Consider the following 23,155-nt stretch of genomic DNA (forward strand, 5'->3'; position numbering starts at 1 on the left):
GTCTCTGTCTCTCTCTCAAAAATAAATAAACTTTAGAAAAATAATAATAAAAATAAAGTCTACTAGCCTAATCAGACAAATTGGACAATAGTTCCTCTTGCCTTTTCCCTGGAAAAATTGGTTTAAAATTGAAATGAAACCTGTTACTGGAAAGTCTGGTGTAATTTAATTCACAAAAATTATCTGGGGCACCTGGGTGGATCAGTCAGTTGAGCGTCCCACTCGATTTCAGCTCAGGTCATGATCCCAGGGTCAGGGGATCAGCCCTGTGTTGGGCTCCCCACTGAGCTTGGAGCCTGCTTAAGATTCTCTCTCTACCTCCTCTGTCCCTCTTCCCTGCTCTTTCTATCTCTAAAAAAAAAAAAAAAATTATCTGGACTCGATGTTTCTGTGTGGGAAAAAAGCCTTAAGTTACTATTCATATTCTTTAATAATTGTAGGACATTTTGCCCTTTCTAGTCTCTTTGAGTCAGATATTCTAAGTTACATTTTTGAAAGATGTATACAATCACATCCACGTTTTCAAATATGTTGATAAAATTGTTCTTAGTATTCTCTTATGTTCTTCGGAATTTCTTCTTACATCTGTAGTTATGTCCCCCTTTCAGTCCTAATATTTTTAACTTGTACCTTCTTTCTCTTTTCCTTGAATAATTCTACCAGAGGTCTGTCAATTTTATTAGTCTTTCCAAAGAACCAACTTTTGGCTTTGTTGATCCTTGTTTTCATTAATTTTTGCTCTTACCTTTACCATATACTTCCTTCCACTTTGGGAGGGTGGGATAATTTTACTATTATTTTTCTAACTTAAATTGGCTTCTTATGCCTTTAATTCTCAGCCTTTGGTTCTTTCTAATACAAGCATTTAAAACTATAACTGATAGAAAATATGCCTTTTCACTAGTGCTACTTTTCTGCAGTCTAGATTTTGTGTATGTGTGCCTTCGACGGCTCCCATTTTATTCTTTAAGAAAACCCTTGTTTATGGTAGATTTTAACCATATAAAAGAGGAGACACTGAACGTAGTAATGAAAAGTAAGCAATGAATTACTTGGTCAGTAATTTGCTGACCCCTGCTCTAGACTCAGGGCTGCCAAAAGCTGCAGGGAATATTTCACATGTGCCCAAGGATATCAAAAAGAAGAAATTAGGAGCCAGATGGAAATCATCACTGCAAAGCCCGGGAGAGAGATGGTCCACCAATTACCCTCCAACAGGAAAATCTGGGGGTTGACAACTACTGAAGACAACACTCCCTCTTAAGGCTATTGTCGTAGTGGGTAGCAGAAGACTTGGGGTGTCCCCCAACTTGCAAAGCATTACAGTCGCTAAGGTTGTAAACCCAAGTTCCTTCTTCTGAAAAGGATGACAAAGATGACAACATCAGCAGCAGATTAGAGGCACGGAACTGAAAGACCTCTTGGTAACAATCCAAAGCATGAACAGGAGCTCATTCCCCAGTCCTTATTCCCCCAGCTTTGTCCATTTCTGTTTTGTGTCATTGCTTTAATCAAATTTTTATGTTTTTATAAGTTTTGTTAATGTTTATTTTTGAGAGAGAGAGAGAGAGAGACAGAGCGTGAGTGGAGGAGAGAAAGAGAGAGAGAAAGACACAGAATCTGAAGCAGGCTCCGGGCTCTGAGCTGTCAGTACAGAGCCCGTTGTGGGGTTTGAACCCATGGAACATGAGATCATGACCTGAACCGAAGCTGGACGCTTAACCGACAGAGCCACCCAGGCGCCCCTGTCTGCCATGGCTTTAAAAAACATATAAATATACACACAAAATGCAAGTCTCCACTTCTCTGGTAAATGGCATACTTCCTACACTTATCACCACTGTAACCTCAACAGTATAGCTACCAACCACCCCACAGCAGTATATAGAAACGTTCTTTATTCCAGTTTAATATCTAACTCTTGTGGTATGGCTTCACATAGTTCATTTGACCAGTCCAGCATCAGTGGACATTCGCTACCACAAATATAGTCCACTAATAATAGCCATAGCTATTATTGGTCCGTACTTGAATGTGTCAGGACTATGCATTTTACATGTTTCATCCCATTTAATTCTCCCCCCCCAATGTTTATTTTGAGAGAAAGAAAGTGTGTGTGTGTATGAGTGGGGGAGGGGGCAGAGAATCCCAAGCAGGCTCCATGCTGTCAGTGCAGAGCCTGATGCGGGGCTCAATCCTGCAAACCATGAGATCATGACCTGAGTGGAAACCAAGAGTCAGGTGCGTAACTAACTCAGCCACTGAGGTGCCCCTCATCCCATTTAATTCTTAGAGCTATCTCATAAGAAGGGCTTATGACCTCCCCTTTACAGGTAAAGAAACTGAGGTCTGGAGAGGTTAAATACCATGCCAAAGGTCAAGTAGCTGTAGGAAGCAGAGTAGAAACATGTAACGTCATGACTGTGTTCTTGGGCCTGCTTCCTCCTCCTGATTCAGGCCCATGGTGGGGAGCAAAGGAGACCAGGATCCTCTTTCTCTGATCCCTGCAAGCTTCATGGCACCAGCTCACATTTTTTGGCAAATGGATCAAAACCCAGCTTTCTACCTCTTCCAGCTTCCAGCCCTCAGGTGGGAGTGGATTTGTTAAGCAGCTGCACAAGGTTTGGAAAGTTGCCCAGGATGCCCTCACCCCCTGTCTCCTGCAACACACACACACACACACACACACACAGAGAACAGGTGTCCTACTTCATCTGCATTCTTCCAGGGCACTCCTTCGGGGACAGCAGGAGCCAGAGGGCTGAGCTCACTCTCCCTTTTAAAGTCAGGGGCCCACTGACTCAGTGGAAGGGAAGGGTCCCACATAAATTCTCTTTACACTGAATTTGCCTATTTAATGTATAGTATTTTAAGGGAGTTACTTTATACTTAGCCAATTTATTTAATCCGAGTAGAACCAGGTTAAACCAAAAGCAGTTTCACTGTGATTAGAATTTTAAAAATTTGTTTAAAGTTTATTTATTTTGAGAGAGAGAGAAAGTGTGCACATGAACACACACAAGCAGAGAAGAGACAGCGAGAGGGAGAGAGAGAATCCCAAGCAGGTTCCGCCCTGTCAGTGCGGAGCCTGAAAGGGGGGGGGGGGGGGCTCAATGCTGAGATTGTGATCTGAGCTGAAACCAAGAGTCAGAAGCTCGACCGACTGAGTGACCCAGGGGCCCCTTTATTAGTATTTTCTAATATTCTGAATTCAATGTTTCAAAGGATCTGGGTTTGTATAATCTACTTCTGTGAAATGTCTAGAAGGATGTCCTCAGGAAGTTGAAATTCTGCCCTGGGAGGAACGGCGGAAGGAATCGTGGGAGGTTTTTCAGCAGGAGGGGATGGCTGTCTCCCCTAGAACATAACCACCTTATCTCCCATGCGTTGGAGCAGTGTGAAAATCTCTCATGAACAAAGACAGGATATGAATTCAACCCATAATTTGAAAGACAAGTATATCAGATGAAAAGTGATCTAAACAGTATTATTATATTCTATTATCATTGTTCTTCCGTGTAGCTGGAAGATTTAAATCTAACCTATCTTTTTTTCTTTATGTTCACAAATACCCAGGAGGGAGGGAGGGGGTAGATGCTAGCATTCCCATCATTTCCTAAACAGCATTTGAATTAAAAAATACCAGCCCCCTCCTTGTCTGACAGGGACCTGGAGTTTAATTAGATTAACATCTCTAAATTGCTTTAGGTTTCCCAGAGATAGTCAGTAGATAAACATAAGGTATTATTATTATTATCACAGTGTCATTATGTTATTGTAATTGTGTGGGTTCTCCCATAAAGCTACACAGGATGGGATCCTGGCCTGGATTCCTCTAGGGCTTTGAGCCTGGATGAAAGGCACATACATGCTGCTTCGTGTTAGTATCATCATTGGCATTACTGTTGCATTTACGATTATTGAACAATGAATCAATATTCAAATTTATCTCAACAATTCTCCAATGTTTTACATGTTTCCTGTGTGATGGCAAGAAGGTGCTCTTCCACATCTGTTTGAGGGTCTGGGGTAAGAGAGCGCCCTGAGCTTCTGACGTCGCCTGGGGACAAGAGAGAAGGGTTTGAATCCCTGTGGGGCCAGAGCCCGGGGATATGGGCGGGGCCCCAGGCTCTGTGACAGCCACACTCACATAAGCCATTCTGGCTAAAACCGACTTTGAGTGACTCTTCTGTCACATTTACCACCTTTAGGAGCCACAGATGGCTATTCTGGAAAAGATTAAGGCGGGATCCATTTCAAACAGAGGAAGGAAGAAGAGATGGAAAGCCAAACGGCACACGAGAGAATCACTTTCTAAGATTAAAGTAGTTGATCCATCACTAAATAGACCAGCTGGTAAACTCGTACAGTTTATTTGAGGAAGGTATTAATAAATCCAAAGATTTATGTTATCGGTAATGAAAATTTTAGTTGGAAGTTTGTGAGTTTGGAACCTGTCTTAGTTTATCGTGCTGTATTCTGACAATGTCACGCTCAAAGGTCATTTTCATTCTGTTGCATTGTTTTTCCCCCAGTGACTTCTACCGTTACTAATCTCTCAACTGTGGTTACAGGTAGGGCCACAATTATTTACATGAAAGCCTCACCTTTAAGGTTTGTTTGTTTGTTTGTTTTAATCTCCTCCACTGAAGGTCCAATGTTTTAGACTACTGGAAAAATCTGAAAAAAGGCGTAATTTGTAAATGTAAGAGGTTGGCTCCCTGTATCCACTTCCCATCCCATAGTTGTAGTTCTTTGCCGGGCTAAATATCATCACTTTTAAATGAAAGGAAAACCTCCTAACTGATGAGCCAGCTGTTCATCGAAATTTTTACATCTATTCAGACCTGAGACTAATACAGTTCTACATGATTTATGAAACGAGTTTGTAATAACAGAGTTATTCATACTCTCTTACTGTTTCATGATTGGTTCTCAGGATGATATTTCATATGGTGCTGAGACCGTCCTAGAGGGGGAAGGTATTCTGTCGTTGTCTGAGATGCTCCCGGCTCTGTCTGTGGAAAGGCACATCTACACCGGGGTGCCGAGAAGGGGATGATGCGTGGTTGCGTGCAGAGCTTGGCTTTGGATGCAAATACTTGAATAAAAAAGCAACTGGGACTTGAACTGCTATTTCTCACAGAATTTGTGGGAGCATTTCATGTGCAACTACAGGATACAGCTGGTCTGGCCACGGTTTTGTGTGGCTGAGTGCTTAGGCCGGCACTTTATTATCAGAACAGAACAAATCTAGGCCGATGCGCGTGGTATAAAGAATCCCAGGGAGCCTCCGCGCCTCATTCTCCGGCCATTCTTTCCAGTTTTTCTGCTGTTGCACTCCGGATAATTGCAGTTTAATTGGGTGACATGAAATGAAAACTGTGTCCACATTATCCAGGATTATCTCTTTTTCCTGAAGCCTGCCACCAGTTGAAAGGAGCCCATTTATCAGACCAAAGAGCTGCGCTCGGCTGCTTTTACGAGCAGGGAAGAGTGTGGGAACAGGCTGGGAAAGGGAGAAAGGGAGCTGACAGCTAAGAAAAATTATTTCAGTTGTTTATCACGAGGAAAGTTTATCTGATCCTTTACAAAACGATATGGAGGCTGGCGTGTCGAGCCATGAGTAATGAACATTGACCAAGTTTGCTTCCTCAACTGGTCGGACCCAGCACTGCCTCTCTTTTGTGTGGGCACAGATCAACTTTAAAAGCTTCTTTCAAGCAGCATGAATGCACTTCATTTTACCAAAAAGAACTTTGTATTGATAGCTAGAAAAAAGGAAGGTTGTTTAAAAAGGAAGGGTAGACAATCGGGACAAAATAAGGAGGTTTCAATTTCTATTATGAGCATGCCGTCCATTCTTCTCATTTGTTTATTACCCCCCCCCCCCCCGGGCAATAATGTCTCTTTGCAGTCATATGCTTCCTCTTTTATACTATTCATGTTGAAAAAGCCCTCACATCATGACCACGGTAATAAATACCATAGAAATGTGAGTATAATGTCAATTTGAATTCTGTGAGAAGACCAAGGTAAACCTAAGGGCCAGAAGAATATTCTGCTAATGCTCATTCATCATGCTCCAGACCCAGGTAAAAGAAGGGCCTTGTCACAACGCCGCGAACCCCTTCTGTTGCTATTGCATTCGTGTGAACATTTTAGCCTAATGCACCAATTGTTAAGGAGAAAGAGCAGTCTTTGAAATTGTCTATTGCACTCAAATCCCTAGCCGCACAAGGTCTGGGCAGGAGGCGTTTCTATTCAGAAGGAAATAGAAGGCTTTAGTTCAGTAAGCACAGTGTGGCTGAAGGTTACGGAGGATATTGTACATGTTTTAAATGAAAGTATTCGAATGGGGGGAAACTCATTATCTGTAATGGCAACAGTGAATATGAAGTCAGCATCTGGCGAAACAGTGCGATATGCAGCTGAAGTCCTTGTGTTTGGACCTATTCATCAATGGCGGGTGGACGTCAGGATGCCCTGAACGTGCAAGGTGGAGACTTTTTTCTGTTCAAAAATAAACACTCTGTCACACATCTGAGTTATTTGGCAGATGTACGTTGTGGTATCACGCACACGGACTCGGTATTCTCCGTAACGTCTGATGTTCCAGAGGAAAGGTTGCAAGTGAATATGAAAGATCAAAATTAGACATTATACATAATATGCATATTATGAAAATTAGATATTATACGTATTATGAATGGATTATCACTTCTGTTCATATACGTATTGAGATCCTAGAACTCAGTAACCCCCACAACTCTGGACTTCCGCTCCTCTCAGAACAGATGTTCAAGTGTCAGTAATGTTCCCAAAGCAATGACTTTCTATAGGATTTAGATGGTCTTTGTGTTTTCTGTACTGATCAGAGTAAATGTTTAGAGAAGCAGGCATTTGGAGGACAGCTGTAATTCCCCTAAGGCTATCTTTTTCCGCTATCTTTTTAAAAATTATTGGATAAAGATATCGTCTTAACACAACACTTTGTGACACTTTTGAACGAGAGGAATGATTTATAAAATTTTTATTACAGTTTCTTATTCTCATTCTAGCCCACCCCCTTAAAGAAGTTTAAATACAAATCTTTTTTTTTTTCGTGATTTTTTTCCCCCTTCTCCTGCATCTGTGCTGTATATTCTCAGATATGTTCCCAGGGCCTCTCTTTCCTCTCACTGACTTCACTTTCCATTTGAATTATTATCTTTTTCATGCTTATTTTGAATAATGTGTGATTTATCCAGAAGGAAAAAAGCTATATGTCTATTATATCTCATTAAAACTGGGAAAAGGAAGAAATCACATTTAATTTTTGCCAAAAAGCATGAGCACAAACCAACTCTACTGAAATCTCTTGAATCTCACCATATGTAGAAAACCTCAAGTAAAATGAGAATTTGATGGGGCTTTTCTGTGTGCTAAGAGAATAGACACACCACATATTATTATCATCTTTAAAAAGGTTTTTTAACGTTTACTTATTTTTGAGAGAGAGACAGAGCATGAGTGACAGAGGCACAGAGAGAGACACAGAGTCTGAAGCAGGCTCCAGGCTCTGTGTCTCCAGACACAGAGCCCGATGTGGGGCTCGAACTCAGGGGCTGCGAGATCATGACCTGAGCCGAAGTCGACACTTAACAGTCTGAGCCACCCAGGCGCCTCTCATCTTATTTTAAAGTTTCAACTTATTCCCTTGTTCTTAAAAAGAATCTACTAGTCCATATGGCACATTTATAGCCATAACCCAAAGCAAGGAAGTTTGACATGAGGTTATTTTACAAGGATCCATTCACTGGTTTCCAAATACAGAAGCAGTCATGTCTGCTTGACTCGTTTTTGTTCCTCTGGCAGAAATGACAAATACACACACACAGGCAGAGAGAACCCCACGTCAGGCTGATTTATAAAAGCCCAGAGATGAGTGTCGTGCAATTGGAAACCTATTTGTCAAATAGCCATGCCTACTTACCCTGTCTTCCTCCCAGTCCGCACGGAAGACATCTCGGATTAGGCTTATAACAAACACTGGAATGCTTTTCTTTATGTTGGATATCAGAACTCTGGATGTATGCTCAAATACACTTATCCTCTGAAAAAGAGGTGGGTACGAAATCGCAAAAAGTGAGGATGTCACACACACGGCACAGAATGACAGCACGTACGTGTAGGATTATGGCCCATCAAGGCAGCAAAAAGAATCACATACGCTGGGAGCATAGACCTGGGTGACATACTTCCGTGTGTTCCCATGTGGGAAGGATATATAAAAAGAAAAAAACGAATCATAACAAAATAAGACGTAACAAAGCAATCAAGCCCAGAAATTCTAGAAAACTCAAAAGGCTGAGTGAAAGGGACCCGGCTTTCCCGCCCACTTGCTCTGTGTGTGGGTTTTAGCCAAATACTGAGCCATATTATATTTACCATTTTCATGCAGTTACTCATTCAAAGCTCAGCTGGGAGAACACAAATATCATTTTTTGAATCTGGATAAGGAGACAAAAAAAAATAATAGGTGTGTTTTCATGCAACCGTAAGGTAATGATTATCAAAGAAATTATCTGAGGGTCTAGGAAGTCACTCCAGATGGTCCCCTAGGGACGTGGACCCCATATACAGGTGCAACAAAACAAATCCAAGAGGGACTCTCTAAAAGAAGTACTGGGAATGAAACCAAAACCAGCTAACACTTACTGAAAGCTTGCTATGCTAAGTAAGCACTTTACCTGCCTCATCTCACCACAACCCAAAGTCACAGGTATTAAGCCATTGAGGGGTGAAATGATTTGTTCCAGGTAACAGAATGTTATGAGTTGGATCGTCTCTTCCCCACCCCCAGCCCATCACCCCCTCCCTTCTGCATCTATATGTTGACATGTAACCACCAGCACCGTAGAATGTAACCTTCTTTGGAAAGTGCGTCTTTGTAGATGTAGTTAGTTAAGACGGGGTTATAAGTGGAGTACAGCAGGCCCTCCTCTGGGGCTCTGCATGCAATTCCGAGCACCGGGCTAAGTAAGTTCAAACAAAATCCCAGGGCATTTCTGCTTGCCACTCGTTCTCCAGAGCTAAGAAAGTTTCCCTACTATTATCTGAGATCATAGAATGTTAAAGCTATAAGGGACCTCAAACACATTCTAGAGCATGCCTGGGGGTGCTTAGGGACCCCCACAGTGTCAAAGAAGGAAGGGAAGCTAGCAATCTCCAGGATCCCCACTCTGATTTCACCTGGAGTCTTGTGCTTTTATATGCTTTGTACTTGGGGCTTCCACAAATGATTTTGTCTGAAGAAAGGGTTTGTAGCTTAAGAGATGAAAACCAGTGATCTAGTTCAAGTCCATCAGTTTATTGATGAAGACATGGAGATCTGAAAAGACTGCATGAAACTCTCGACGTTGTGAGTGAGCTTGGCAGAGCTAGCACTGGAAGTCGCTTCTATTCTGATATCTTACCGCTCACTGTAATAGGAAAGAGGTGGGTGTTCCCTGAAAATGGAAGATCCCAGGGGGTGTGGCAGACCTTGGATCCTGGCTGTTTATTGGGATGGTCTTTGGCTACTAAAGAGCCTAGGTACTCTGATTCCCAGGATAGAGCACCTGACACCGAACTCCATACCACATGGAGAAAATAGTGGCTCCAATATGGAAATTCGTGCACAGGCTTAGATTCTAGACATTTCCCTGTTCATAGCCCAGGTGGGAGCACTTTATATAATAAAGCTCTTTCTGTCTGGCTACTAGTGGGCTTTCCTGATATTTGAGAGCTGCTTTATGGTTCAGTTATCCCACAGAGTCAGGGAAAGTTGGTAATACATAAATGAGAACAAGAGAACGGATAAATGATGTCTGTAAAAAGAGAACTTCCTTTCAAGCCTAAGGAACCTATGTGTGATGCCACCTCCCTCAGAATCTGTTTCCATTTGCTGGCTTGCCTGGGAGTCAGGGGAGGTTCTTTTGGGAGATGGAGGGACCCTTGAACTCCACATGCAGTTGGTGTAAGACGAATCAGCACTGACGGTTTGGGAGAAGGGTGGGTGACAGAGCTAGTTTCTGTGCAAGAGAAAGGAGAGGCTCAGAACGAGCCAAGTTGAGCAACAAATAGACCCTAAGAACTAAAGAGGGGCTGGGATTCTGTACATGTTGCTGCCATGAATTAACTGTCGTTCCTGTGAATTGGAAGAGTTTCTTCACCAAAGCCGTTGAGTGCCTTGGGCCCAAGTCTCCACTATGAGGTCCCTACTGCCCATCTGACCTCCCCCTTTTCAATCAGAAATTAACTGAACAAGGAGTGTCTGCCCTCTCCCTTCATAGGAGACCGCCCAGCAGTCCCAGCACCACGAGGGTCAAGAACACCATTAGCCAAATGTTGAATCTTAAAGCAAATCGGCACCAAGATGGCAACCTGTGCTAATGGAGAAGTTCCACTGTTGGCTTATGTTAGAGAAAATAGCCGTTCCTGAAAATTCTCTTAAAATTCTAAGGCTAAAGCAACACTTCTGTGAGAGATACCCCTTCTAATTGAGAACAACAGGGAAGGAAGGAATGTTTGCTTTCCAACTTCACAAGATCATTGCTGGCCAACATGAATTGGCAGGTGTCCCCTCTAAGGAGGTGGTGAAATGCCAGCTCAACTGGCACCAGCAGCAAAGTGGCCCAGCCAGGAGGGTCTGAATTCCCCCCATAAGAGCCCCGAGGTAGCAGTGGTGTTGTTTGGTCAGGGCCAGCAGGAGCAAAGCCCTGGCTTGGCAGAAAACAACTATACTGATTCAAGAAAACATGTAAAACACCTCTTGCAAATTAGTAGAAATGTTTTGAAGAGAATAAACACCATGGAACTGGGTTTCCCCACATGTGCAAGTCAGGATTTAGAGGTTCCTGAACTTGGATATTTATATTGAGATGGCCATATTTGCATGTAGAGGCCAGTGAAGCGTGGGGCACTTGGGGTCCTTATTACTACTACCGTCCAATGGGTAAGATTACAGAACAATTTGCTCCATAAATACTAATTTTCAAGATCTCAGTGAGAAGAGTGGAATTCTAATTCCTTCTCCACATAAAGTTCTCTGTATTTCTAAAAATGAGTTCTGGCTTCTACACACAAGTCGGCAGACTAAATATAAAAGTTTTCTCTCCTTTCTCCCCGAACACCATTGTGATGACAACAAAGAAGAACAAAAAGGAACAACTGAACTTGAGAGAAAAGAAAAGGAAGAAGAAACATCAGACCAGAAAGAGTGATGAGTTTCTGGAAAATTGGGAACAGAAGTGAGACAGTTAGGGTCCACAGGAAGGACCCACAAGCAAAAACATGGTTCACTGGGGGCACTTTCTGTTGGCTGCTATTGTTAAACCCCTTCCCTTGCAGAGCAGAACCAGGATGCAGCCAGGATATGGCCCCATTTACGAGCAGGATCCAAAAAGCACCAGTGAGCTGCCTGAGTTGCCTTCCAACCAATCAGGATGAGGCCCTTGCAACCCATCAAGGGTAAGAAAATATTGCTTGGGGAGATCTAGGAAACCCAGGGTGGCTGTGGGTACCCAGAGTTAAGACCTCTTTGTGTTGGCATAAGAAAGAGAGAGATTTAGCTCCCTTCCTGCCAAGACACCCTAAAGGGAGCCTGCCAGGCAGCATGCCCCAAAGGCACACACATTTCTTACAGTCAGTCCTTTCTTCTAGGGAGAGAGGGCTTGAGGGAAAACAGGAGTGCTGACAACTAGAAGCTACCCAAGACACACAAGCTGTAATGAGATGCGGAACATTCAGTGGCTTGAGAACCATCAAAGTTCATCTCACTATCCAGCAGCTGCCTCTTGAATCATTTCAGGAGGGCAGCTCAGCCATCATCAACCCACAGTGTCTAGGGTCTCTCCAGCCTGCAGAAAGAGAGAAAGAGGGAAAGGAGGAGTCATGGTCACGGTCATGCTCTGAAAGCATCCACCAGATGGGGGCTCATTACCTTGGAGAAAACACCTAACTGCAAGCACACCTGGGAAATAAAGTCTAGCCATGAACCAGGAAGAAGCAGAGCAGATTTTGGCGGACAGACACTTAACAATGAAGGACCACCAGACAATGAACAATAAACATTCAATGTTATGGCACCAGAAAGAAGGAACAAGGCAGGAAAAGGCAACAGTCAATCTCAGAACTTATTTGGCAAAGGTAAGAGACACTTCAGAAATTCTATTTAGAGTTTTGAAAAGATATTACATCCATTTAACTAAAAACATTAAGATGCTCAGGAAAAAAAAGAACACAAGGAACAGAGAAGAGTCATTAAAACTATGACGACCGGAATTTTTAAATTCAGTAGATGGGTAGATGGTAATAGTGGTTGTTGGTTTTGAATTTTTCAAATAAACTAAAGGAAAAGCCAGGCTTCATTATTGTGAAATAACATAATGCAAAAGTCATGAAAGTTGTTGATGCAGAGGCAGAAAGGTGGAGGGACACGTAAGGGCTCGAATTTCTTCAAATCACATGGTAGGAAGTGAAGACATTAAGACTAAAGCCAGTGAGTCAAACAGATGATTGAGTATATTATTTTAATAGACAAAATTAACCAATAGGACTAAAAATGAACATGACATTGGGAGGGAAGACAGAGCAAGAGAAGAGAAAGTAGTTAGGATGAGCTCTCTGTTCTCAGTCACTTGGTACAACTTACAGTTGACAAGAAAGACGGGTATGAACAAAATATCTAGATATATGGAGGTAACCTCTAGGAGAAATATTAAAGAGAAGTAGTTAAGAGTGGTTCCCCTTAGAGGTGCCTGGGTGCTGCAGTCGGCTAAGCCTCTGACTCTTGATCTCAGCTCAGGTCATGATCTCAAGGTTTGTGAGTTCTAGCCCCACATCGGGCTCTGCACCGATGGTGTGGAGGCTGGTTGGGGTTCTGTCTCTCCTTCTCTCTGTCCCTCCCCAGCTGTGTCTCTCTGTTTCTCAAAATAAATACATAAACTTAAAAAAAAAAAAAAGAATGGTTCCCTTTAGCAAATGAACCTAAAATATGAAGGGTGTGGAAGGTTTTGCTTTCTTTCATATATATCCTTAGGTATTTTAAATTTCATTATCCTATTTTTCTTGTATTCACTAAGTCCTGGAAGGACACAAACAGCTAGGAGTGGTCTTGGTGAGTTGGAGTGAGACCAGTGAGGACAAGGTAGGAAATTTCACTTTTTGTTTTCATTCTGTATTTGCCTATATTATATTTTGACAATAACAACTATTACTTTGTTTTAAAGTACCTTGTTAAATAAATATCACCATCCCCCAACCCCCACACTTCAGGTGGTTATGAGAGAAAGAGGCCCTTCCCTACTGTAAAGGGCATTGGCACACAAATCACAGGGCTGTGGGCAGTCTAAGCAAAATTCGGCAGTGGGGACTCGGAACTTCACCGCTCATTGTATCCATTTTTGTAAAAAACAGATTCTCAAAGAATGCTGGATCTGACTTCTCAAAGACACGCTTTACAACTTTAATTGATTTGTTTTGCCAATAGAGCTTATTGAGCTATTATGTCCTTTAAAAGCTCTGAGTAGGTGTGCACTGTTCCTTTTGGGTGCTATCACCCAAGGACATTTAGTACAAGATTTTTTTTTAATTATATTTAAATCGCAACATTACTAATTTTTCAATATTGTTAACTTTTAACAATTTACTTCAAGCTGCGATGTGTATGAGCAAAATTGAGTGCCAGAGGGCTAGCTTTTATGGTTCTTGTTTTAATAATCGTATGGTAATGTTTTTTATTAATACATCTTTGTAACTCAAGCCGTGACTTTGACTGATTTAGTTTAATGACCATATAACTTGCACAGATATCAGGACCTACCTTAGGCCAGAAAAGATTGGAGGGTTCAGAAAGAAGAAGCTGCAGGAAGCAAAAACACATTTTGTTCACTTAAAAGTGTTTCTTGCTTGATAGCAAATAAATATTATTTCTATTCTATAGATGTCAAAAGTTGATGAGATTATGTGACTCTTTACTTCACCGCACTGGAAGTCCACTGAGGGCAATCGGGGGGCGGGACTGGGGGTCTGCTAACCCCCCTTGCTGGCACTGGGGACATTCAATAAATATGTGTTGAATGAATACACATATATATGAATGAGTGGATGAATGAATGAGTCATTAGATAGACTTCAGTTTTCAAAGTCTCTGTCTGGTTCTTGTACGGAAGCCCACACCACCTCTCCTATGATAGCCACAAGATTACTAAAGTGAAATCTGAAAAGTTTAAGGCCTCCAAAGGCAAAGACTGACCCAGAAGACTTATTTGCCAGTTTTGATCAGACGAAACCGTAGGGAGAGGCTCACTTCCTCCGTGAGTGGCATTTATGCCAAATAGATTTCATATGCTAGACAGTCCATTCTTAAGTGGGTGAATTTATTTCAAAGTTTAGACTGTAAATAGGGCACCATGGAAACCATAAAAGTGAAGATACGGTGATTTACAGGAAGATGTGTGTTTAAATCAGAATATCTCCTTAGGTGAAAACATATCACCACCCAAACAGATTTTATCAAGGGGCAAATTCAGAGGTAATGATGGGCTGACATGTGAGAGATAAACCTGAGTAATGGCTGGCCGATCTATTGAATTTGGACATTCATGAGGATTTCCTTCCAGCAATTCCTTCTAGAACATGCCCCAAAGGGAAAACTGCTCTACCAGCATGATATCTGTGAACCTGTGCAGCTTTGCACTGAAGTTTTTAAGAGAGCTGTACTAAAATAAACTCAACTTCTCCCTAGCCTGCATTTCTCCAGCACCATCACAGACCTCTCCTGCCAGGGATGGAAATGGGAATTGTTTATCCCAGGGACCCGGAAAGCCATGACAGAACGAACCGGAGACCCCTTTCCGGTTGAAGGGGGAGAGGATATCCTGTAGCTTAATTTGTGGGAGGCTCAAACTTCCCACTGAGCTCCTTCTTTAGGTCTCCAATGAGAACAGGGCAACATGGGCCTTGCCAAGGACCCCTTGGTTTGCCTTATGTAACCTGGGAGTCCGTTGGTGATGTATCTCAGAGAGAAGTACTACATCTTTGATAAGTATTTTAAACTGTATTACAAGGTTACGCCCCTTCCTCATGCTCCGGCCCCTCAATTAATCTGTTGTGGGGGCATCTGACAAGTGTACCTTTACACAAAGGCTCCTTGGCATGGCTCCAAAAGATGCAGGAGGGCACATCCTTAAATATAATGTAGTCAAAGTGCTATTAAACTAATTATAGCATTCATTATAGAACTATTTACAAGGTAAAGTCATGCAACATAAAACATTAAAGAAACATAATTACACAGAAATGGAAGGGAGACAGTAGGTTATCAAATATGAGGCACTTGATTAATCAGCTGGCTCTGAGAATGGGTTAGTTAGTCTTAACCCAGATGAGCACAGAGATGGAGACTACCTCTCTGGGAAAAGTCATGTATCTTGGGGTCTAGGGTCTTGCTAGTTCTTTGCTTTCTCTTCATTGTCATGATAAAAGAAAATACACACGTATTTTTTTTTCCTTAAAGAAATAGAGACTTCACATGGAAGCATGGCAGTTGTCAGTCACGGGTATCTTTCCAAATCAGGATGAAGGAAATCACCAAGTGTTAGCAACTGCAATAGTATCTTAGCGCATAGAACAGATGCCAATCTTGTTATCCTTCCATTTAAAGACAACGCTACCGGCGACATTGCACTGTTTCCTGAATACAACTTCCAACCATTTGCAGGGGTTGTTTAGAATGATGATGACTTTTGTTGCACCATTCCGTCTTATTCATGTCTCGAAACTACTCAGGACAAGATGTTTAGACTTTATTAATTCAGTTCCACTCACAGAGGGACCATTGTCTCCATCAGTTTTTAAGGCTTTTCAAGTGTTTCTCCAATTCAACATCTTTCTTCCTATTTTGATCTCATTCAGTCATTTATTCCAAGGACAGCAACTCCATTCTTCCCGTTGCTCAACCCCAAAATCAGAAGCCACCCTGATTCCCCCTTTTTGCACATCCACATCAAATCCTTTTAGAAGTCCCACTCGGTCTACCTTCAAGATATATCCAAAAATGTATGGGTAAGTCACTTAATTTTTTGGGAACCTCAGTTTTCCCATCTGCAGTATTGGGATGCTGCATCCAACTTCGGCTCAGGTCATGACCTCATGGTTCGTGAGTTCAAGCCCTACGTCGGGCTCTGTGCTAACAGCTCAGAGCCTGGAGCCTGCTTCAGATTCTGCGTCTCCCTCTCTCTGTGCCCCTGCCCCACTGTCTCTCTCTCTCTCAAAAATAAACATCAAAAAAATTTTTTTTAATACTTGCTTTAATGAAAACATAATGGCAGCCCTATATTTTGCAGTTAACAAAGATTCTAATAAGAGAATAAAAACACCTCAGGTTTAACCTAGTTTGCATTTATTATATTGAAATATGAAGTTTTCAAAGGTTAAAAGCTGAGCCAGTTTCCACTCAAGAAAACTAAATCACAATCTACTGCTAATTTCAAAGTGAGAAATACCAGCTTTTAGGGTTTAGTAATTTTTTATTTTAAAATGTTAAACTTATCCATACACATACACGATGTTAATATCGGTTTCCGGGGAGAGAGGGCTGTTTTTATAGTGTGTTCAGTTGTTTGGTTTCGGCTCGTTAAGTTATAATATTAAATGTGTTTATAAAAGTTTGGGGTATATAAAACCAATAAAAATGATCCTTAGTGTGGCTTTTCCCATAGATTTGCCTTTGAAGTACAGTGCTGTGGGTTAGGTAGTTTCAAGGCTATATTTATTCTATAATTTTAAAATATAAAAGTTAATAACTTAATAGTAGCAACTTGAACTATAATTTTAATTGTGACACTGTTCTTCCTCTTGACCTCACAATTCAATATAGTGAGGGTTTGAAAATCAGGCCACAAAAAAGGGCAAGTGCACCCAGATTCTATTCTCAGAGACTATTTTATGGCAAATGATTTTCATGCCCTTTGCCTGTTGTCCTTCGAGCTCTCATCAGGTATATTCATAGCCGGAACTTGCTGGCGAATATCCCAGTGAAACGGCATCAATCCTGTGTGTACATTGTGTTGGGAGCTTGCAGCTGTGCTGGGATGAGAGGAGAAATACGCATTCTCAAAGTTTCCCTTTCAAAAAATGTGCCTTGAGCCCCCACTCTGCGCCAGGAGTTGTGCTGGTTGTTTCTACCCACGTAGCATCATTTAATACCCAAGCGTGTTAAATCCAGGAGGGAGGAGTTAAGGCCACCATACTCCACAGAGGGACAAGGGGAGTGGCAATACCAGGATGGGACCCCCAGTCATCTAATTCTAGGCCCGCTACACACCACTAAAAAGCTTGAAGTGAAAATGAATTTAGGGAGGGAGGACGATGTGGCCCAAATATAAGCCGCATTCCAACAGAGCAGGACAGCCCATCGTTCTGAAGATAGCAAAGCAAAATAAATTGAGGTCTTGCAGACTCGTCTGTAGGGACTCTGGTGCCTTAAGCCATTAAGCTGCTTTGGTCCCAGCTCTCTTGGTTATCAGTAGGGCAGCAAGATGACAGAATCAGGGAGTGGGGTGCTTCTCTGTGGAGTGACTCACCCCCATCCCAAGACCAGCTGCTGAGAAGGGAAGGGGCCCATTTCAAGCCCAAGAGCCTTGTGCAGCCCCCTTAGGTGGGAGGGATGGGTAAGCCCACAGCTTCAGTGGCCCCAGACACCCAGGTAAGTTCATGTGCAGGATCAGACCGGAGGGAGCAGAAATGTGAGGCCCGTTGTTCATTTGGGGGAGTGTCAGAACAGATTGCATTTCCTCCTTCCTAACAGGAATCTCGGTGCTGCCAGTAGGCATTTTCTTGGCAGAACTGTGAAGCATAGAAAATGGCCTTTTATTCAATCACTGAATAAAAGAAAGATCGTGATGAGACTCATGCTGTGTCTATTGTGAGGATAGTGGTGAGGATATTGTCCATTATACTACACAGAAAACAATTTTCCTAGGTAGAACTTCTTCCCCCTGCTCTCAGTGTCAGAAATGGCTGGGTTTTACTATGGACACTGTGAATCATGTCACAGGTCGGGATTAGAGCCAAATCTAAGGCCCACGTTAGATGGTACACAGAATTTTAAAATACGGGTTATTATATTAGCCTTATCCCTAACTCCAAATTTTTTATTTCTTACCTAAATACACTTTTTATTTTGCTATATTGTTGGAATTATTCCCCTTAAATTGCCTAGGATCCCTCTGGAAACCAGGGAAGATATAAATGCATACATACGCACACATGTAGTCACACCACTGGTCAGAGAAGGTCCGTGGAGGGAGTGGGGCTGACCCCAGAGTCTGGCTGCCCGTCACTGGTGTCTGTCTTAAAGTGCCCTCTACAAGAGGAGTAGGCATCTGCACTTAGCTTTGGAAGACAAGCCTCATCTTCCCGTAAGACAGGAAGTCATCATCTTGTCTTCCTGTAAGACAGGAAGTCATCATCTTGTCTTCCTGTAAGATAGGAAGTCATCAATCTGACGATCGAGTGAGATCGTCCTGTCCCATAGCATCACAGCATTGGATTTGGAGGCTACTGGGGGTACATGAGAGATTACAGGAGGGCTGTAGAAGAAAGCCCCCACTTTGCTGAAACTGATCCCGTGTGAATCTCGGCTCTGCCACTGCATGAGTGTGACCTGGGGGAAATTCCCTAACCTCTACTCATCTCCTCATCTCTAAAATAAGAACAATAATAGTTGAAGTAGATGAGATATTTAGAAAATACTCACCCAGTGCCTGAATCATAGAAAGTAATAAGTATATGTTAACATCATTATTTATACCATCATCATCATCATCCCAGATAAGAAAAATTGTTTATATATGTGCATACACACACATCCCCTAAACTGTCTATCACAATAGAAAGGCCATCTCCAGCCTTAAGGGCCTCACAGTGATGCAGGGAAACAAATATGTAAACAGGTGTGCTCCTATAAAATGGCTATGAATGAATACCCTGGAAAAATCGTTAAGGACACAAGTCTGGGGGAGCTGGACTGGGTGCAATTAGCTGAGGTAGAAACAGAAGACAGCTTCCTTTTTCAGATATGATTTTTAAAGGTATGGCCATTTACATATCTTTGGGGCCCACCAGGAGAGAACTGGTTACGTGGACCCTCCCATACCCTCATTCTCTTCAAGGTTTGGCCCAGGTGAAGCAGGACTCCACTTCTTCTAGCAGCCTGCCACCTCCTTCCCACCAAATCCCAAAGATAGGACAGGCTGTAGCAGCCAGACAGCCCAGCCGGCCTGGCTGTCCACTCCCCAGGCCACCAGGGAGGAGCCCTCTGCACCGGTATGGCCTCCCGAGGGCTCTACAAGCACCCTGGAAGTTCACTGAAGAGGGAAAGCAATGGAGATGTATGTCTTGGCTTCAGTTGCACACCCTCCAGAACCTTCTTCTCATGCATCGTATCTAGTCATGCATACCTTCTACTCCCCACCATGTGCTCCAATCCTCTCCCTCAAACATGTACATAATTCACAACAAAATTACTGTCCAGTGCCTCCTCCCTGTTGCTCTCCATATTGCATTAAAATAATTAGACATTAGTTCGTTCATTCTTGGCATGCTGGAAGAATTCTTTTGCTATTGCTTAAAATCGAAATCCCGTGTTCTTCCTATTTTACGGCACTCAGAAATAGAGAACGGTTCCATCTGCTTTCTTCTGCTAGAGAGCTCTTTGAATGTGCCACACTAATTTTAACAAGTCCGTTGGGACCTGGATTTCTTTGAAGAAAAAATGACTACTTGACACGAGACATTATAAGTTTACCTACAAGTGGGGCAGTTTTGAGACAGCCGATGAGTCTCTGTGTTTTACACACACTTACAAACATGTAAAGCAGCCAATTTGTGCCTGAACAGGCACTTCTAGAAATATCATCGGATTATGGTGCTTGAGTAAGAATTTAGAAAACAATGGCTGTAAGAATCAAAAAATTCATATATATATGTCTCCATCTCACTTACATGTTTTAAAAAAATGTTAATTTTTGCTTTCTATATTTCTTGGAGAAGTTTTACAATCTATGAGAATTTAAGAAGTTGAGACCAAAGTGGCCTGGAAAATACTGGAAGGAAACCAACAATTTAAAAGTCATTGGAATGAAGATAATTAAGAGTGTTATTATGCAGACATTGCAATAAAACAATATTTGCTTTGGTGACTCATAATAGCATTAGGCATTTGAACCGAAACCAGTGAAATGTTATGTGATGAGAATACAATTGATCTTAGTTTTTATGTGCACATTCTCATTGCCTGGAGTTTCTTCTTATTAAATAAAGTTCTTCATACCTTTTTAAAAAAGTTTGTGTTGAATCTTGACGAAGTAACCATTTAAAATAATTATTCCCTTCACAAATGTAACATTGCTCTACGGAACGGTTCTATGCAATTTTAGCTATAATAATTAACACAAAATGTAATGATATATTACAAATACGTAAGAGTTATGAGTAAATTTTTTGAAATTTTTGGGCTATGTTAGACTTCCTAAATTGATTTATAGCAAACATGATTTTTTCTTTTTCCTATGGCTTTTTTTGAAGAGCTCTGTCAGATTTTATTCTAGGTAACTCAACTTAATTTTTAGCAGGTTGCCATGTGTTAGAAATAATAGAATTTTGTGGTTATAAAAGGACTTGGTCATCATAATGTGGGGACTGAAGTTGAGTTTGCTTAAAGACTAGAAGCTAGGTTTTTTTCCTCTAATAACCAAACTGTGCATATCCAAAACTCTTAACCATGGTTTATTAAATGCTTATGAAAAATCTGTATCATAAAATTGCTACACAAGGCTAGTTGATATTCTAAATAAGCAAAGTAATATATCAGTAACTATTTGAGAAAAGACATATTGCTTCTACATTTGTGCGTGTGTGCATGTGTGTGTGTGTGTGTGTGTGTGTGTGTGTGTGTTTGTGTGTGTGTGTGAAAGTACTACTGTAACAAAATCTGGGATGATTTCCTGTAACTAGTGGCTAATGGTTTACCAGAACTAACTTTCATAGACTAATATTTATTTTCCGTATAAAAAACAACATTATTAACCTAAAGTTTGATTGTGACCTCAGATTTCTACCTAGAGTTTAGTTGCCCCAAACACTAATGTATGATATAGAATAGTTGAGCTGGATTAGCATTTATTGAGGGAACAGACAAAAGAAATTGTTCTAGAAACTGGTTAAGTCTGACGGACCACACTTCTGTAGTCAAAGGAAATGGAAAAGTTGGGCAGTTTTTCTAAGCAATTTAAGCAAAAGTGATTGTGGCTCAGGAGGAAAGAGGGCACGAGAGAGACGAGCCGAGTGCTGAGAGAAAGTAAAGTAGTCTGAATGATTTATTCAACTGTTCCTGGTGCTTTAGCTTCGGAAGCCTGGCTCTAATATGGCAAATGGGCAGCATGTTAAATATCCTTTTGGACTCTCAGTCCATTTCGGTTTCCATCAAATTCCATAGCCTTCAGGGAAGGCCCATTCATTCAGGGGGTTCAACCAATCTATTCAGTGGGCACCATTATCCACACCCATTCATTCTCGATTCATGACTGGGAGATACTCAGTCAATATTTGCTCAGTATCCTTTCAGTTACACAGTGAGAGCTAGATATCAGAAAATCTTTAAGCCAGGTACAGTTCATCTTGGGCAATTTTCATAGCACTTCTTACTGTCTGTCTATTTATTAACAGCACAACAGACATTGTCTGGCCTGATCAGTGTATTGATTGGAAATGAATACCCATTATCTAGCTCAGTGCAAGATGCATGAAAGGAGCCTGATACATATTTGTTGAAGGAATGAATGAATAAGTTATCATACACACAAACACACACACACACACACACTCAAACCATGCCCTTTTCCTCATCTCCTTCCTTTCAGTGCATGAGAGGCAGCAGCAAGAGACAGTGTCTATTTTAGGACACATCTTTTGGGGTGAAGTTCAGGCATCTCTTTATACCAGCCACCCATCTTGGGCCCATTGTCCCAGGGCCGTGAGTCTATGATGGCAGCTCTTTGCTCAAATAACTGAAACCGTGTTCAGTTATTAGCGGGTGATAATGTTCTACTATAGTTCCCCACCCGTTAGTTATGCCCACTGTAATGGCAGTGACTTACTTCAAGGTGGCACTGAGTAGCCACTCAGAGCTAGTTGCGTTCTCTACTGAGTTCACTGATTGGTCATTATTCTTGTGCACTACTAAATTGGAAACTCTTAAAGAAGACATTCACTGTTTTTTTAACAGTTATGCTTTAGTCATCTACATAAACTCCTAACACAGTTCATGGTCTATCGGTAAATACTCTTAAAGAACAGCTTCCTAAAAGGTTATGATGAATTTGACATATCAAATCCCCTCTCCAATCCAGACAACAGTATTCCCAGAGAGATATTAGGACACACATTTCCAGCTAGGACAGCCGAGACTCAGAGGGTTTAAGTAACTTGCCCAAGTTACTGGGACTAGAACTAGTTACTAAGAGCTAGGACTAAAATCCAGATCCATCCAACACCAAAGCCCCTCCTCTTCCCACTGCATGGCACAGTCATTCCCATAGCATTGATGTCTCCCCACTGAGTGTTTTTACGACATGGTACGTTCGAGATACTTAGGGAGCAAAACAACATTACACTGTAGTCATCCTCAGAGAGCTTGTGTCTTGGCCATCCTTGACATGCTCTGTGATTGGACACTTAAGATATAGGCCAATGCTTACCACAATATAAGGACTTAATAAACATTACGTTGCTGCATGAAATCCTTATTAACTACTGGAGAAAGCAGTTGTGTCAGGATCCTGAGCATTATCAGAACTAGCTGTCTAGAATTATACTTTGATAAGAAAGCTGCAGGCCATGGTTCAGATAAATCTCTAACTCAGGATGGCTGTGGGAAGAAACCACTTCTTCACTACTATTGTCAATGCCACAGGGTTTCTTTATCATGGCTGCTGAATGGAGTCATGATGGTGATTAAGCACTACAGTGGGAACATGGTCCCAAATCAATGATCCTATGTGTCCAGAGGTTTAATTCCATACCATATATTAAGATTTGACCAGCATTTCCTGTATAGGGGAGCCAAACA

This window comes from Prionailurus viverrinus, chromosome A1 (assembly GCF_022837055.1).
Source record: "Prionailurus viverrinus isolate Anna chromosome A1, UM_Priviv_1.0, whole genome shotgun sequence".
NCBI classification, from domain to species: Eukaryota; Metazoa; Chordata; class Mammalia; order Carnivora; family Felidae; genus Prionailurus; species Prionailurus viverrinus.